Source organism: Salvelinus namaycush, chromosome 38, assembly GCF_016432855.1.
Source record: "Salvelinus namaycush isolate Seneca chromosome 38, SaNama_1.0, whole genome shotgun sequence".
Taxonomy (NCBI): Eukaryota; Metazoa; Chordata; class Actinopteri; order Salmoniformes; family Salmonidae; genus Salvelinus; species Salvelinus namaycush.
In genome coordinates this window covers 13,609,470-13,628,567 of record NC_052344.1, presented here as the reverse complement: position 1 = coordinate 13,628,567, position 19,098 = coordinate 13,609,470, and positions in this window count along the sequence as shown.

Sequence of the window (19,098 nt, the reverse complement as noted above, 5' to 3'; positions counted from 1 at the left end):
AGCCACTATAACGCCTTTGCAAATACTAATAGTAAGCTAAGCCTATAGCAGCCTATGACTCAATGTTAACGCTATAGTAGCTATAGGCTAAATTCCCTGTAGCATAACAAGTAATTTATGTATTACAAGTGTGAGAAAGGTATCTCCCACCATAGCAACATATATACAGTAGTCTGCAAAGTATTACTACATAGAACTAAGCAATCTGCCTAATAGATGTAATGTCATCAGCAACTATTTATGCGCTTCTCCCTTGTCCGGCACACAGTAAAACAACTGTTCCAACACCGCGAGATAGCGCAGTTGGCCTATAAGAGAACATTGTAGCCACTCGTACCAATTCCTTTAGTGTTTTTTTTTTTTACAAGTTCATGTAGACCTGTTGTTTCTGATGAGTTGACTTGGCTAGAGAGAGAGAGGAGACTTAGTAACATTTACATTCAATAGGTCCCTCAGCGCTCAATAACATTTTTGAGGAGACCATCATTAGACAGGTAAGAAAGATCATATCGGACCTCACACGTGTACTGAACATTGAGTCCCAGCTGATGCAACCAGGAAGGTGTTAAAGGGCAAGATTTCTCGAAGTGGGGTCCGGGGACCACTGGCCAAATCTCAAAATACTATATATATATACTATATATATAGTATTTTGAGATTCACTATGCAAGGGCATTGTACAACATGATGTGACTAGTAGCACCAGTGGCTAATAGCCTGGTGCATTTAATTATTTTATATACATTTAATTATTTTATTAATATTTTATTAATATATATATAAACTGGGTGGTTCGAGGCCTCAACACTGATTGGCTGACAGCCGTTGTATATCAGACCGTATACCATGTGTATGACAAAACATTTATTTTTACTGCTCTAATTACGTTGGTAACCAGTTTATAATAGCAATAAGGCACCTCGGGGTTTGTGATATATGGCCAATATACCACGGCTAAGGGCTGTGTCCAGGCATTCCGCGATACGTCATGCCTAAGAACAGCCCCATATACCACACCTCCTCGGGCCTTATTGCTTATATATATATATATATATATATATATATATATATATATATATATATATATATATATATATATATATATATATATACACTACCGTTCAAAAGTCACTTAAAAATGTCCTTGTTTTCCATGAAAACATACATGAAATGAGTTGCAAAATGAATAGGAAATATAGTCAAGACGTTGACAAGGTTAATAAATAATGATTTTAAATTGAAATAATAATTGTGTCGTTCAAACTTTGCTTTCGTCAAAGAATCCTCCATTTGCAGCAATTACAACCTTGCAGACCTTTGGCATTCTAGTTGGCTTGATGGGCACTTCTTACGTACCATACGGTCAAGCTTCTCCCACAACAGCTCAATAGGGTTGAGATCCGGTGACTCTGCTGGCCACTCCATTATAGACAGAATACCAGCTGACTGCTTCTTCCCTAAATAGTTATTGCATAGTTTGGAGCTGTGCTTTGGGTCATTGTCCTGTTGTAGGAGGAAATTGGCTCCAATTAAGCGCCGTCCTCAGGGTATGGCACGGCGTTCCAAAATGGAGTGATAGCTTTCCTTCATCAAGATCCCTTTTACCCTGTACAAATCTCCCACTTTACCACCACCAAAGCACCCCCAGAACATCACATTGCCTCCACCATGCTTGACAGATGGCGTCAAGCACTCCTCCAGCATCTTTTCATTTTTTCTGCATCTCACGAATGTTCTTCTTTGTGATCCGAACACCTCAAACTTAGATTCGTCTGTCCATAACACTTTTTTCCAATATTCCTCTGTCCAGTGTCTGTGTTCTTTTGCCCATCTTAATCTTTTATTTTTATTGGCCAGTCTGAGATATGGCTTTTTCTTTGCAACTCTGCCTAGAAGGCCAGCATCCCGGAGTCGCCTCTTCACTGTTGACGTTGAGGCTGGTTTTGCTATTTAATGAAGCTGCCAGTTGAGGACTTGTGAGGCGTCTGTTTCTCAAACTAGACACTCTAATGTACTTGTCCTCTTGCTCAGTTGTGCACCGGGGCTTCCCACTCCTCTTTATATTCTGGTTAGAGCCAGTTTGCGCTGCTCTGTGAAGGGAGTAGTACACAGCGTTGTACGAGATCTTCAGTTTCTTGGCAATTTCTCGCATGGAATAGCCTTAATTTCTCAGAATAAGAATAGACTGACAAGTTTCAGAAGAAAGTCTAAAGAAGGCCAGTTTTATTGCTTCTTTAATCAGAACAACAGTTTTCAGCTGTGCTAACATAATTTAAAAAGGGTTTTCTAATTATCAATTAGGCTTTTAAAATTATAAACTTGGATTAGCTAACACAATGTGCCATTGGAACACAGGAGTGATGGTTGCTGATAATGGGCATCTGTACACCTATGTAGATATTCCATAAAAAAGCTGCCGTTTCCAGCTACAATAGTCATTTACAACATTAACAATGTCTACACTGTTTTTCTGATCAATTTGATAATATTTTAATGGACAAAAAATGTGCTTTTCTTTCAAAAACAAGGACATTTCTAAATGACCCCAAACTTTTGAACGGTAATGTATATATATATATATATTTACATGTCATTATTTTAAGAATGTTACTAATAACAACAGATTAAACACATTTTTGCCAAGGGATCTGTGGATTAAGTTTAGAGTACAAGACATGTAGGCCTAATATTATTAATCTACAATTCAGGTTGGTAGCCCTGTCCTGCAGTCAAATGACTACTGGCCTCATGGGTGGAATGTTATTCATATTTTTCATAAATATACCTCTTTTTTTTAAACAACTGGTATTTGTTATATTTCAGTCTTCTGTGATGTATATGAAGTGTAATATTGGGTTGCAAACTCAAAATTCAATAGATTTCAACTCTATATCTGACATGGTACAAGTGTCTCCTTTTTTAAAGCCCATAACCATGTGTGTGAGTTGTATACTTTGGATTTCAAAGTAGATTTGTTTAAGACTGCCAAGAAACACTCTGTGACCCTGATTTAGCCCACTGCAGTAAAGGGTTAACCCTGGGCAACATGGGCATGGGAGGCTCACAGGGATATTGGTATCCACAGTACTCCATCAATTATCAATTATTTATTTTTTACATAAATGCACTGCACTTTTTAATTTTTTATTTATTTAACCTTTATTTAAGTTGGCAAGTCAGATAAGAACTAATTCTTATTTACAATGACGGCCTACACCGGCCAAACCCGGACGACGCTGGGCTAATTGTGCGCCGCCCTATGGGACTCCCAATCACAGCCGGTTGTGATACAGCCTGGATTCAATCCAGGGTGTCTGTAGTGACGCCTTAAGCACTGAGATGCAATGCCTTAGACCGCTGCGCTACTCGGGAAAAACTGCACAATGTGTGTACAATTGCAGGATATTAGCTTTAAAGTTGAAAGAACAAAAAATCTCTCTGCCCCATGATAAAATGCGTAGAACTGCAGGAAATTAGCTAGAAAACTGCAAAATGTCCTCTCCGATGCCAGTAGGTGGGCCTTTAAAATGTTCCATCACAAGGCCTGAGACTTGGTTCGTCCAGCCATGTACAACCCTGGGGTTGTGTTCTGATTATCAGGGGGGTCCCTTACAAATTTGCTATCACAAAAGGGTTCCACGGCCCCAAAAAGTTTGAGAACCCCTGTAATGCCGCAATGCAGGCTGAACAGATATAAACATTATTTTGTCCCCATGTCAATAGATTTTGTAAACAGCAGGGGAAACACAGAGGTTGATTAGGGAGATAGCAATAATGGACTGGAGCCTGGCATGTAGGACTTACATCATGTGGAACCTAAGTCACAGCCTTGCTGGCACGAACAACATGTTTTTGAGTGGGTGTATGATGGGGTGTTATTCTATGTATGTTGTGTCAATTGATTGTATGTATTTATGTGGAATCGGCAGCACTCTTTAATTGTCCAAGTCAAATTTCCCCTCTGGGACAATGAAGTATATCAAATCAAATTATATGCAAGATGAGAGAGCAACTTACATCTTAGATGCAAGGGCATAGTACAAAATGTTGTGGATAGTAGCACCAGTGGCTAATAGCCTGGCATAAAAGCATCGCATTTCAGTCAACAGTAGCATTGTATAATAGCCCCAGTGGCTAAAAAGACCAACCTAAAGACTATAGTGATTCTGAATGATGAAGGCCTACATCATTACAGAAGTTGGTCGATATGAAAATGATACATAAACTTTCAGTTGAACATTGAGAATAGTTAGACATCTACTTTGTCATGTTTTCTCATAATTTAGCATTTTCAGTTAATTTATTTTATTCTGTTTCCTGTGTGATCTGTGATGGAAAACACCTGTAGCCTATACTATACCCTATTTGATGCTGTGTGATCAGTGAAGCAGGTTACTCATGTTACTGTATATTTGAAAGCAAAGCTATGTAAGGATTTTGCATCCGGCTTGGTTTCTCCTGCATCCTCATTCATTCATACAAAAAAAGGGAGTGGTCAAAAGACAAGCAATAGTGTCTATTCATTTAATTGACAACAGCCTATAAAAGTGTTTATTCTTTACAACTTTTTTTATGACACAATATTACAGGGCATGATGAACAGTCAATTAGTGCATAATGTAGCCCTTTTTCCTTTACCCTTCATGTGATCTTCAATATACAACAAATAGCCTACACGATATAGGCAATACCATGTATACAGATGAGTACATTTTTGTCATTTAGCAGACGCTCCCATCCAGAGCGATTTAGCGTTTGCTAAATTAAGTAACTTGCTCAAGGGCACAGACAGATTTCCCCCCCTAGTTAGCTCGGGGATTCAAACCTGCGATCTTTCAGTTACTGCCCCAACGCTCTACCTGCTGCCCTACCAAGTATTAGTATAGTATAGAGTGGATAGAACTACATAGTAATAGCTGTCAATATGACCTCGTACTTTAGTAATAGCCTACTATAAACATCAACTAGGGTGTTCTTCAAATGTGCAAAACAAGTTAAACAACTCATCAAACCCGTAGTGACCTGTGTAAATCAAATCCAACTGCGCACAGACGTCCGTTCAACGTCTAGTTCTGAATTGCACAGTTCAACAAAAAATATCACCATGTCATTGGATTCAAGTTAAAAAAGAGACAGAGTGCCCATACGTTGATGACGTTGATGAAATCCAACGTCATCACATAGATTTTTCGGGGGTTGAAATGACGTGGAAACAGCGTTGATTCAACCAGTTTTTGCCCAGTGGGAGTGGTCATTTCAACCAGTTTTTGCCCAGTGGGAGTGGAACACCAACCAGTGAAACTGAAAGCGAACCATGATGAAAGGCTCAGTAATGTTTTGTAAAAAATCAGTGTACACATTGTACAGTGCAAGCAGTAATTGACAAACGAAAACATAACATAAGCCAAGCCTGTTCGTGTTAATTCTACGCCACATGATGTCCTCATCATGGTCCAATGCGTTTGGTACTCCCTGAACCTCTCGAATGGGTTGAAGACATCCGTATGTCAGTACTGCTGTCCAACTGTACATTTTCTGCAGGTTCCGCGTCTTGGACATGCATGAGACCACCAATTGAATCCACCATTCCCATCAGCGCGGCGAGGACAGTGAACGCTGTCCCGATAAAAAACATCTTCAAGACGTCTGTCATCATAGCTTCTCCAGTGAAATGGACGTGATCTTGGGTTGGACAACCGCAGCGTCACCTTCACAAATATAAATAATATTAATTACATGTGTTTTGTTGTTTGTACTCTTTTCCATGTATTTTCCAAAACGTATACTAAATTACTATTACATAACCGGAAACGTAACCACACATTAACCGCGTGGTGGGAAAGTAGACTACCAAAAGGAACGCTGACAGAAACTGTTAAGTACTTACAATATGCCTGCCGATTTTAAACTTCAACTTGTGCTGAGTAGTTTAACTCCCGATCCAAGGTTGGCGTGGAAGACAGACTTTCCTTGCTAATGATGACACAGGCTTTAGATATTCCTCAAGTTTTCTTTAAAACAGTCGAGGTAAATACGTTACTCTCCTCTTGATATCAGACGGCAATGTGGCAATGTCATGATGCATCGCAGCGCTCTCTTGCTTCAAAGCTTGTGTGTAATGACATCATCAAATAGATGGGAATTTCCAATTCTTGATACATAGGCCTGCAAATGATTTAATTTTAGTCTCTTTCACAGAAGATAACTCACGCAAGATGGCAGAAAAAGGCTACTGAAGTCTGATTGGACTTGGTTGGACTACTTGCCTGTGTGATGAGACAAGTGCTCTACATATTTTATATTTTGCCTATTCCCATCCCACCAAGAAATAAAATGACATAGCAGTTAAGAATGTAACCACCCTAGACTCTTTAGTTGTTTGACAATCCACTCAATAAGTAGCTCTGGGAAGTTAGGAGTTGTTGCACAATGCTTTCTTTCCCACAGTTCTGACACATTTTGCTTTTGGCTACTTTCTGTGTGCGTCAAAGAGAGTGATTACACATACATTAATAGGTTCAGCTTTATACTCTGTGGTTTGCTTTTACAGTACTATTGACATACACCCACACCCTCCTCTACCCCTTGAGTAACCTTTCGGCTTTCATATATAATCAGACAGATGTACACTGAAAAGGGAACTTCCACATTCGGCTGGTGATTTGGGTACTAGTTTCGCCCAGCAAATTTCACAATTTAAGCTTCAGCTTTCTGTAGAATCAGTGAATCAAACAACCAATGAGTATTGTTGTAGGCCTATTGTGGCCTGTCTCTTGCTATTTGCGGTCAGTCAGTCATACACTCTCATGTTTCTCCAAGGACTTGACATTGACCACAGGGAGCAAATGGACGGAAATTCACTGAGCTGCTAAAGGCACTCTGGGTAAAAGTTAACCAAGGATGGGACTTACTGGTTAAATAAAGGTTAAATAAACAAATAATATTCTGAATAATAGCATATAAATGATATGACTTGGCTTTTTTAAGGTCCCCCTTCAGGTCCATTTTTAAATGGGTCACATTGTTTTGTTTCTGGTCACGCCCACTGGGCAAAAACTGGTTGAATCAACATTGTTTCCATGTAATTTAAACAACAAAACATTTAAATCGCTGATGTTGAATCAACATGGAAAACTGATTGGATTTGCAAAAAGTAATCAAAATAAAATACGTTTTCCCTTTTTTCAACCTGTCCAATGACATGGTGACATTTTTAGTTCAAGTTGAATTCACGTTAGTTGACAACTCAACCAAATGTAAATAAAAACTAGACGTTGAAATGACGTGCCCCTGTCTATCCGTAAAAAATGAATACAAATTGTGCTGTCTGGTTTGCTTAATATAAGGAATTAGACTTTAGACTTTTAAGTAGTATTTTACTGGGTTACTTACATTTTTACTTGAGTCATTTCCTATTAAGGTATCTTTACTTTTATTCAAGTATGACAATTGGGTACTTTTTCCACCAGACATAATATAGAACCCTACAAACTAAAACTAGTAACTGTATTAGTAGGCCTAACGGTATTTTCTATAGGATAGCTCTCCAAAGATGAGTCACATCATATTTAATATTCTTGAAGCTAACAAGGACCTGCCTAAATGACTATCGACATGTAGCACTCACGTCTGTAGCCATGAAGTGCTTTGAAAGGCTGGTCATGGCTCACATCAACACCATTATCCCAGAAACCCTAGACCCACTCCAATTTGCATACCGCCCTAACAAATTCACAGATGATGCAATCTCTATTGCACTCCACACTGCCATTTCCCACCTGGACAAAAGGAACACCTATGTGAGAATGCTATTCATTGACTACAGCTCAACGTTCAACACCATAGTGCCCTTTCACCTTTATTTAACCAGGTAGGCAAGTTGAGAACAAGTTCTCATTTACAATTGCGACCTGGCCAAGATAAAGCAAAGCAGTTCGACACATACAACAACACAGAGTTACACATGGAGTAAAACAAACATACAGTCAATAATACAGTAGAAAAAATAAGTATATACAATGTGAGCAAATGAGGTGAGATAAGGGAGGTAAAGGCAAAAAAAAAAAAATTTAAAGGCCATGGTGGCGAAGTAAATACAATATAGCAAGTAAAACACTGGAATGGTAGATCTGCAGTGGAAGAATGTGCAAAGAAAGATAGAAATAATGGGGTGCAAAGGAGCTAAATAAATAAATACAGTAGGGGGAGAGGTAGTTGTTTGGGCTAAATTATAGATGGGCTATGTACAGGTGCAGTAATCTGTGAGCTGCTCTGACAGCTGGTGCTTAAAGCTAGTGAGGGAGATAAGTGTTTTCAGTTTCAGAGATTTTTGTAGTTCATTCCAGTCATTGGCAGCAGAGAACTGGAAGGCGAGGCGGCCAAAGGAAGAATTGGTTTTGGGGGTGACAAGAGAGATATACCTGCTGGAGCGCGTGCTACAGGTGGGTGCTGCTATGGTGACCAGCGACCTGAGATAAGGGGGGACTTTACCTAGCAGGGTCTTGTAGATGACCTGGAGCCAGTGGGTTTGGCGACGAGTATGAAGCGAGGGCCAGCCAACGAGAGCGTACAGGTCGCAGTGGTGGGTAGTATATGGGGCTTTGGTGACAAAACGGATGGCACTGTGATAGACTGCATCCAATTTATTGAGTAAGGTATTGGAGGCTATTTTGTAAATGACATCGCCGAAGTCGACGATCGGTAGGATGGTCAGTTTTACGAGGGTAGCAGGAGTGAAGGATGCTTTGTTGCGAAATAGGAAGCCAATTCTAGAATTAACTTTGGATTGGAGATGTTTGATGTGAGTCTGGAAGGAGAGTTTACAGTCTAACCAGACACCTAGGTATTTGTAGTTGTCCACATATTCTAAGTCAGAACCGTCCAGAGTAGTGATGTTGGACGGGCGGGCAGGTGCAGGCAGCGATCGGTTGAAGAGCATGCATTTAGTTTTACTTGTATTTAAGAGCAGTTGGAGTCCACAGAAGGAGACTGTCTGATTTGTAGGGGTCCAGATTTTGCAGCTCTTTCAGAACATCAGCTGACTGGATTTGGGAGAAGGAGAAATGGGGAAGGCTTGGGCGAGTTGCTGTGGGGGGTGCAGTGCTGTTGACCGGGGTAGGGGTAGCCAGGTGGAAAGCATGGCCCGCCGTAGAAAAATGCTTATTGAAATTCTCAATTATAGTGGATTTATCGGTGGTGACAGTGTTTCCTGTCCTCAGTGCAGTGGGCAGCTGGGAGGAGGTGTTCTTATTCTCCATGGACTTTACAGTGTCCCAGAACTTTTTTGAGTTTGTGTTGCAGGAAGCAAATTTCTGCTTGAAAAAGCTAGCCTTGGCTTTTCTAACTGCCTGTGTATATTGGTTTCTAGCTTCCCTGAAAAGTTGCATATCACGGGGGCTGTTCGATGCTAATGCAAAACGCCATAGGATGTTTTTGTCTTGGTTAAGGGCAGTCAGGTCTGGAGAGAACCAAGGGCTATATCTGTTCCTGGTTCTAAATTTCTTGAATGGGGCATGTTTATTTAAGATGGTGAGGAAGGCATAAAAATAAAAAAAAACAGGCATCCTCTACTGACGGGATGAGATCAATATCCTTCCAGGATACCCCGGCCAGGTCGATTAGAAAGGCCTGAAGTGTTTCAAGGAGCGTTTGACAGTGATGAGTGGAGGTCGTTTGACCGCTGACCCATTACGGATGCAGGCAATGAGGCAGTGATCGCTGAGATCTTGGTTGAAAACAGCAGAGGTGTATTTAGAGGGCAAGTTGGTTAGGATGATATCTATGAGGGTGCCCGTGTTTACGGCTTTGGGGTGGTACCTGGTAGGTTCATTGATCATTTGTGTGAGATTGAGGGCATCAAGCTTAGATTGTAGGATGGCTGGGGTGTTAAGCATGTTCCAGTTTAGGTCGCCTAGCAGCACGAGCTCTGAAGATAGATGGGGGGCAATCAGTTCACATATGGTGTCCAGAGCACAGCTGGGGGCAGAGGGTGGTCTATAGCAGGCGGCAACGGTGAGAGACTTGTTTTTAGAGAGGTGGATTTTTAAAAGTAGAAGTTCAAATTGCTTGGGTACAGACCTGGATAGTAGGACAGAACTCTGCAGGCTATCTTTGCAGTAGATTGCAACACCGCCCCCTTTGGCCAAAATGTTGTAGTTAGGAATGGAGATTTCAGAATTTTTGGTGGTCTTCCTAAGCCAGGATTCAGACACGGCTAGAACATCCGGGTTGGCAGTGTGTGCTAAAGCAGTGAATAAAACAAACTTAGGGAGGAGGCTTCTAATGTTAACATGCATGAAACCAAGGCTATTACGGTTACAGAAGTCATCAAAAGAGAGCGCCTGGGGAATAGGAGTGGAGCTAGGCACTGCAGGGCCTGGATTCACCTCTACATCACCAGAGGAACAGAGGAGGAGTAGGATAAGGGTACGGCTAAAAGCTATGCGAATTGGTCGTCTAGAATGTCCGGAACAGAGAGTAAAAGGAGGTTTCTGGGGGCGATAAAATAGCTTCAAGGTATAATGTACAGACAAAGGTATGGTAGGATGTGAATACAGTGGAGGTAAACCTAGGTATTGAGTGATGATGAGAGAGATATTGTCTCTAGAAACATCATTGAAACCAGGTGATGTCATCGCATGTGTGGGTGGTTGGATAAGGTATAATGAGCAGGGCTAGAGGCTCTACAGTGAAATAAGCCAATAAACACTAACCAGAACAGCAATGGACAAGGCATATTGACATTAAGGAGAGGCATGCTTAGTCGAGTGATCATAAGGGTCCAGTGAGTAGTGAGGTTGGTTGGGGTAACGGCGATTCAGACAGCTAGCTGAGCCATCGGTAGCAAGCTAGCATAGGATGGAAGTCTGATTTTAGCCACCTCATGCGTTTCCGACAGTAGATTAGTGGGGTTCCGTGTGGTAGAGTGGATCAATCCAATTGGCAAAATAGATATAGTTATAGTGACCCAAGAAAAATTGTCCGATAGATAGACCTATTCAGATAGCAGCCGATAAGACAGCTAACGATTAGCGGGCCGCAGATGGGCGTTCAGGTAACGTCGCGACGGAGGGGCCAGTTTGGATAACTCCCTCGGGCAGATAACGTCGGTAGTCCAGTCGTGAAGGCCCGGTGGGGCTCCGCATCGGCAGTAAAATGGGTCCGGATAGGTGATTGTAGCCCAGGAGTGGCTGATGGAACTTTTCAGCTGGCTAGCTCTGGAATAATTGATGTGTGCTCCGGGATCGACGTAAGCCAATAGTCACACGGATTGCAGCTAGCTAGCTGCGAGATCCAGGTGTAAATGTCCAGAGCTTGCGGTTGAAATCCGGGGATATGGAGAGAAAAATAGGTCCGGTATGTTCTGGTCTGAGTCGCGTTGTACAAAACTGGCGATAGCTTTTCGAGCTAAAGGATAGCTGATGACCACAAACCGTGGTTAGCTGAATACTAACGTTAGCCAGTAAACTGGCTAGCTTCTGGCTAGCTTCTGGTTAGCTTCTGGCTAGCTTCTGGCTAACTTCTGGTTAGCTTCTGGCTAGCTTCTGGTTAGCTTCTTTTGTGGATTTCAGATTTGAGGTAAATAATACTTTAAAAAAAATAATTGGTGAGGCGGGTTGCAGGAGAGTGTTTTGAAGTTGAGTTTTTGGAAAAGAAAATATATAAAAGATATGCAAAGAAAGATGTAAATATATATATACACGGGACACGACAAGACGAGGACAAAGGACGTCTGACTGCTATGCCATCTTGGGACGACAATCAATAAGCTAAGGACCCTGGGACTAAACACCTCACTCTGCAACTGGATCCTGGACTGCCTGATGGGCCGCCCCCAGGTGGTAAGGGTAGGTAACAACACATCCGCCAAGCTGAACCTCAACACAGGGGCCCCTCAAGGGTGCGTGCTCAGTCCCCTCCTGTACTCCCTGTTCACTCATGACTGCACGGCCAGGCGCGACTTCAACACCAGCATTAAGTTTGCCGATGACACAACAGTGGTAGGCCTGATCACCGACAACGACGAGACAGCCTATAGGGAGGAGGTCAGAGACCTGGCCGTGTGGTGCAAGGACAACAACCTCTACCTCAACGTGATCAAGACAAAGGAGATGATTGTGGACTACAGGAAAAAGAGGACCGAGCACGCCCCCATTCTCAACGACGGGGCTGTAGTAGAGCAGGTTGAGAGCTTCAAGTTCCTTGGCGTCCACATCACCAACAAACTAACATGGTCCAAGCACACCAAGACAGTCGTGAAGAGGGCACGACATAACCTATTCCCCCTCAGGAGACTGAAAAGATTTGGCATGGGTCCTCAGATCCTCAAAAGGTTCTACAGCTGCACCATTGAGAGCATCCTGACTGGTTGCATCACTGCCTGCTATGGCAACTGCTCAGCCTCCGACCGCAAGGCACTACAGTGTGTAGTGCATACAGCCCAGTACATCACTGAGGCAAAGCTTCCTGCCATCCAGGACCTCTATACCAGGCGGTGTCAGAGGAAGGCCCTAAAAATGGTCAAATACTCCAGCCACCCTAGTCATAGACTGTTCTCTCTGCTACCACACAGCAAGCGGTAGCGCCAAGTCTAGGTCCAAGAGGCTTCTAAACAGCTCCAACCCCCAAGCCGTAAGACTCCTGAACATCTAATCAAATGGCCACCCAGACTATTTGCATTGCCCCCCCTCCCTCTTTTACACCTCTGCTACTATCTGTTGTTATCATCTATGCATAGTCACTTTAATAAATCTACCTACATGTACATATTACCTCAACTAACCGGTGCCCCCGCACATTGACTCTGTACAGGTACCCCCCTGTATATAGTCTCGCTATTGTTATTTTACTGCTGCTCTTTAATTATTAAATTATTAAATTATTTCTTATTATTCTTATTCATATTTTTTTCTTTAAACTGCATTGTTGGTTAGGGGCTCGTAAGTAAGCATTTCACTGTAAGATCTACACCTGTTGTATTCGGGGCGCAAGTAACAAATACAATTTGATTTGACTAGGGAATGCCCAGACAAATGATTAGTAGCTTGTCCTCAGAAGGAATGTATGGAGGAAATCACAGGGGATATTGCATTAAAAGTCCATGACCACTAGATGGCGATGATTAACAGTAGAACACCAGGGCAGCAACCTGGGCCCGTTTTATAAGCGTCTCAGTGTATTAGGGAAAGGGGAATACCTAGTCAGCTGTACAACTGAACACATTCAACCGAAGTGTGTCTTCTGCATTGAACCCTTCTGAATGAGAGAGGTGTATTTAACAATGCCTCAGAGTAGGAATGAGGATCAAGTATCACTTTTGTCTTTCAGATCACAATGGATCAGATGATCAGGGACAGGGGTAGAGGACCTGCTCCTAGATCCGCACTCCAACTCTGAGACTCTTCATGAATACTGGCACAGGGGTGTCAAAGTCATTTCACTCAGATTACTATATTTCTGTTCCAGCTAATGCCAGCAGGGAAATATAGATGCGCATTGCAGGTAAAATGATGACAACCTAATGGCTGTGCGGTACACAATAACCCACTGTAACACAATATACATTAAAGCAGTAACTCAACGAAAAATAAAATCCCCAACAACACATTTTAAATACTGTATTCAACGAGGCTATATTGCAGGGGAGGTTGGTGGGAGGAACGGGCTGGAATGGAATAAATGGAATAGAGTCAAACGTGGTTTTTCATATATTTGATGTTTTTGATACTGTTCCATTTATTCTATTCCAGCCATTACAATGAGCCCATCCTCCTATATCTCCTCCCCACAGCCTCCTCTGGTTGAGAGCTGATGGCCACAAGATTGTGGGCCATATTCAATGCCCTACATTAGACTATTCATGGTCAAAGCCGGCAAACATGAGGATCAAGCAATAAATGTTTGGACAAAATGTTTGCGTCTAATGGCGATCCAGCGTACCAGTACTTGCATTGAGTTTAAAATTGCAGGGCTGCACATCTGCGTACTTTTGCTACGCAACGTCGTTTTGCATCTTGCATTGCATGCATATGTAACTTAGGCTTTGAAAGATGTGAATGCCAACAGATAGGATTATGTCTAGAATAAAAAAGAATAAAGTGAATTTGGCAAAGTAGTCTAGTGTAAAGTAGCCTAGGGAGTATTCTGTGAAAAGAGAGCACTGTTCTATCAAAGTGGCTAAATGTGACATGAGTTAGGCAGGGGGACTCTATATTCAGGTCATCTGATGGAGGATGTCCTCAGTCTACACACACACACACACACACACACACACACACACTGCTCAATGTTCTGCTCAATGAGTGTCCACACAAAGACTGGTCTCATACATTGAGTATACAAAACATTAAGAACACTCGCTCTTTCCGTGATATAGACTGACTAGGTGAATTCAGGTGAAAGCTATGATCCCTTATTGATGTCACTATACTACTTCAATCAGTGTAGATGAACGGGAGAAGACAGGTCAAATAAAAAAATTTAAGCCTTGAGAAAATTGAGACATTGATTGTGTATGTGTGCCATTCAGAGGGTGAAAGGGCAAGACACAATATTAAAGTGCCTTTGATTGGGGTTTAGTAGTAGGTGCCAGGTGCACCGGTTTGTGTCAAGAACTGCAATGCTGCTGAGTTTTTCACACTCAACAGTTTCCTGTGTGTATCAAGAATGGTCCACTACCCAAAGGACCTCCAACCAACTTGACACAACTGTGGGAAGCATTGGAGTCAACATGGGCCAGCATCCCTGTGGAACGCTTTTGACACCTTGTAGAGTCCATGCCTCGACAAATTGAGTCTGTTCTGAGGACAAAAGGGATGGTGCAACTCAATATTAGGAAGGTGTTCTTAATGTTTTGTATACTCAGTGTAGAGTGGACGTAACAGTAAATGTAAATCCGGGGCACTCAAATTAGTATGATATGTTACGTTTGGTGTGGTTACATAAGACAGAAGGTTAATAACCTTTTACTGCAGTGGGCTAAATCAGGGTTGCACACAGTGACACACACTTTGAAACCAAAGTATACACCTCGCACACATGGTTATGGGCTTAAGAAAAAGAAGACACCTGTACCATGTACCATGTCAGATATAGAGTTGACATTTTGAGTTTGCATCCCAGTATTACACTTTATTTACATCACCGTCACGTCTATTCCCGCTAATCCCCTCTGGTGTTCGACGTCGCTGGTTTACTAACTACCGGTCCTGGCAACCATCATTACGTGCACCTGCGCTTCATCATGAGGCACACCTGGACTCCATTACCTCACTTATTACCTCCCCTTTATCTGGCACTACATTAGGTTCTCTCCCCAGGCAGTATTGTTTCTGTGTTTCATGTCAATACACTATTCCTGTGTTGTATCGTTCTTTGTTATATTAAACTTACCACCTGCTTCTCGACTCCCAGCGTCTGTTTCTACAGCATTAGTGGATTCCGGAACTTTACTGACCAGACTCTTGCCTCCTCTCTTAACATCACCTCATACCTGCTCTCCTCTCCTTTCCATGTTCAAGCCCTCGATAATCGTCCATTAGGTCCCGGGACCATCACACCCATCACCGACCCACTCACCCTCACTGTGGTCCATCCGTCAGGAGAACATTCCCTTCATCACCAGTGCACCAGCTCACAAGATCATCCTCGGCCTCCCTTGGCTTCAAAGCCATAACCCCACCATCTGATGGTCGGGGATGAAAATCATGGACTGGGCACCCGAATGCCGGCATTCCCATCCCCGTTGGTTCCACGTTGGTTGAGAGTCCTGTGGTTGCCCTTCAGCCCAACATCCCGAAGGTATACCAGGACCTGGGGAAGGTATTTTCCAAAACCTGCGCCACCTGTCTCCCTCCTCATCGCCCCTGGGACTTTGCCATTGACCTGCTTGCAGGCTCTGCGCCCCCACCCAGACACATCTACCCTCTGTCGGTGGTTGAAACCAAGGCCATGGAGGAGAACATCCATGAGGCGCTCCAACAAAGTTTCATCCACACATCCCCTTCTGCAGGCTTCTTCTTCATGGCCAAGAAGGATGGAGGGTTACGCCCGTGTATTGATTACAAGAGGACTCAATGACATCACCACCAAGTACCGTTACCCTCTCCCGTTGGTGCCATTGTACAGCTCCGCGTGGCCCGGTTCTTTACCAAATTGGACCTGCGGAGTGCATACAATCTCATCCGCATCCGGGAGGGGGATGAATGGAAGACAGCTTTTAGCACAATGTCTGGTCACTACGAGTACTTGGTGATACCATTTGGCTTAGCCAATGCTCTGTCAGTGTTCCAGGCATTCATCAATGATGTGTTCCGGGATATGCTCGGAATCCTGGTGTTGTGTATATCGACGACATCCTGGCTACCTTGGAGGATCACATCGCTCACGTCCGAGTAGTCCTGGAACGCCTCCTGGCTAACCAACTGTTTGTCAAGGCTGAGAAGTACCAGTTTCATCAGGAGGCTGTCTCCTTCCTAGACTACCAAATCAGCCCGCAAGGAGTGAAGATGGACGTCAAGAAGGTAGATGCAGTCAGGTTATGGCCAGTCCCAACCACCATAAACGGGTTACATAAACATTTTTGGGGTTTGCCAACTTCTAACGCCATTTCCTCAGGAGCTTTAGCTCCATCGCCGCTCCTCTCTCCTCTCTCCTCAAGGGTGGTCCCCAAAGGTTGGTGTGGAGTCCCGGTGTACTAACCACCGGTCCTGGCAACCATCATTACGCACACCTGCGCTTCATCATGAGGCACACCTGGACTCCATTACCTCATTTATTACCTCCCCTTTATCTGGCACTACATTAGGTTCTTTCCCCAGGCAGTATTGCTTGTGTTTCATATCAAGATGCTACTCCTGTGTTGTATTGTTCCATGTTTGTTATATTAAACTTACCACCTGCACCTGCTTCTCGACTGCCAGCGTCTACGTTACAATCACAGAAGACTGAAATATAACAAAACTGTTTGACATAGAAAACACTGGATTTTTGTTGTAAAAAAATAAAAATTATAATAATTAATTATTATTAATAACATTCCACCCATGAGACCAAAGAGGGCACTTTTGATCACTGACTGCAGGAAAGGGGTACGGCCAACACCACCTTGCCACATACTGCACACGAGACCCATTATCATTATGGTAATACAGTGAATGCGTGGGGAGGGGGTCACACACACATGAGCAGAAGGGTACATGAGCGGAAGGGTCACAGAGTACAAATAATGGACTAAAGTGACCCAACTCCATATGCCATTGTATGTATGTGTGTGTGTGTATGTGTGTGTGTGTATGTGTGTGTGTGTGTGTGTGTGTATGTGTGTATGTGTGTGTGTGTGTGTGTGTGTGTGTGTGTGTGTGTGTGTGTGTGTGTATGTGTGTGTGTGTGTATGTGTGTGTGTGTGTGTGTGTGTGTGTGTGTGTGTGTGTGTGTGTGTGTATGTATGTGTGTGTGTGTGTGTGTGTGTGTGTGTGTGTGTGTGTGTGTGTGTGTGTGTGTGTATGTGTGTGTGTGTGTGTGTGTGTGTGTGTGTGTGTGTGTGTATGTGTGTGTGTGTGTATGTGTGTGTGTGTATGTGTGTGTGTGTGTGTGTGTGTGTGTGTGTGTATGTGTGTGTGTGTGTGTGTGTGTGTGTGTGTGTGTGTGTGTGTGTGTGTGTGTATTTGTATATATGCTTTCGAGGTAAACAACACAGAGGGGCACAACGGAACTTGAATTGACACACATATCACATGGATAGCAGTGTGTAATTTCCACGAAAGTTTATAGTAACAAGCGTGCTGATCTCACGTTAGGCTTCGGCTCCAGTGTTAACCTAGCTGTGAAAAGAGGGTTCCATGGAGTGGTTGACTGGGGGGTTGACTGCACGGACAAGGATGGGGCGTTGCTATGCTCTCCACGGGCAGCATAAGATGATTTTCCGTCCTCGAGTCTGAACAACTGTCACAAACACTCAGTCACCTGTTCCTGATCCCTTTCAGACACCAGGTCTCGAGTGGGAGAAAGGGGTGATGGGGAGATACCTCTTTCTAGGTGGTACCTATTTCTTTCCCTTTCTCTTTCTCAGCCTCTTTCTCTGACATTGTTTTTAAAAAATGAAGAGAAGAGCACATTTAAGAGATGTTTTCCCCATTGCAAGTTTCTGTCGACATATACAGTGCATTCAGAAAGTATTAATTAGCCTGGCTTGGAAAATAATTTTTCCACATTTTGTTACGTTACAGCCTTATTCTAAAATGGATTAAATCATTTCCCCCCTTATCAATCTACACACAATACCCCATAATGACAAAGCGAAAACAGGTTTTTATAAATGTTTGTACATTTATAAAGAATAAAAAACAGAAGTACTTTATTTACATAAGTATTCAGACCCTTTGCTATAAGACTCGATATTGAGCTCAGGTGCATCCTTTTTCCATTGATCATCCTTGAGATGTTTCTACAACTTGATTGGAGTCCACCAGTGGTAAATTAAATTGATTGGACATGATTTAGAAAGGCACACACCTGTCTATATAAGGTCTCACAGTTGACAGTGCACGTCAGAGCAAATACCAAGCCATGAAATCGAAGGAATTGTCCGCAGAGCTCCGAGACAGGATTGTGTCAAGGCACAGATCTGGGGAAGGCTACCAAAAAATGTCTGCAGCATTGAAGGTCCCCAAGAACACAGTGGCCTCCGTCATTCTTAAATGGAAGAAGTTTGAAACCACCAAGACTCTTCCTAGAGCTGGCCACCTGGCCAAACTGACCAATTGGGAGAGAAGGGCCTTTGTCAGGGAGGTGACCAAGAACCCGATGGTCACTCTGACAGAGCTCCAGAGTTCCTCTGTGGAGATAGGAGAACCTTCCAGAAAGACAACCATCTCTGCAGCACTCCACCAATCAGGCCTTTATGGTAGAGTGGCCAGACGGAAGCCACTCCTCAGTAAAAGGCACATGGAGTTTACAAAAAGGCACCTAAAGACTCCCAGACCATGAGAAACAAGATTCTCTGGTCTGATGTGCAGATGTTTTTTAGCGGGAGGGACTGGGTGACTAGTCAGGATCAAGGGAAAAATGAATGCAAAGTACAGAGAGATCCTTGATGAAAAC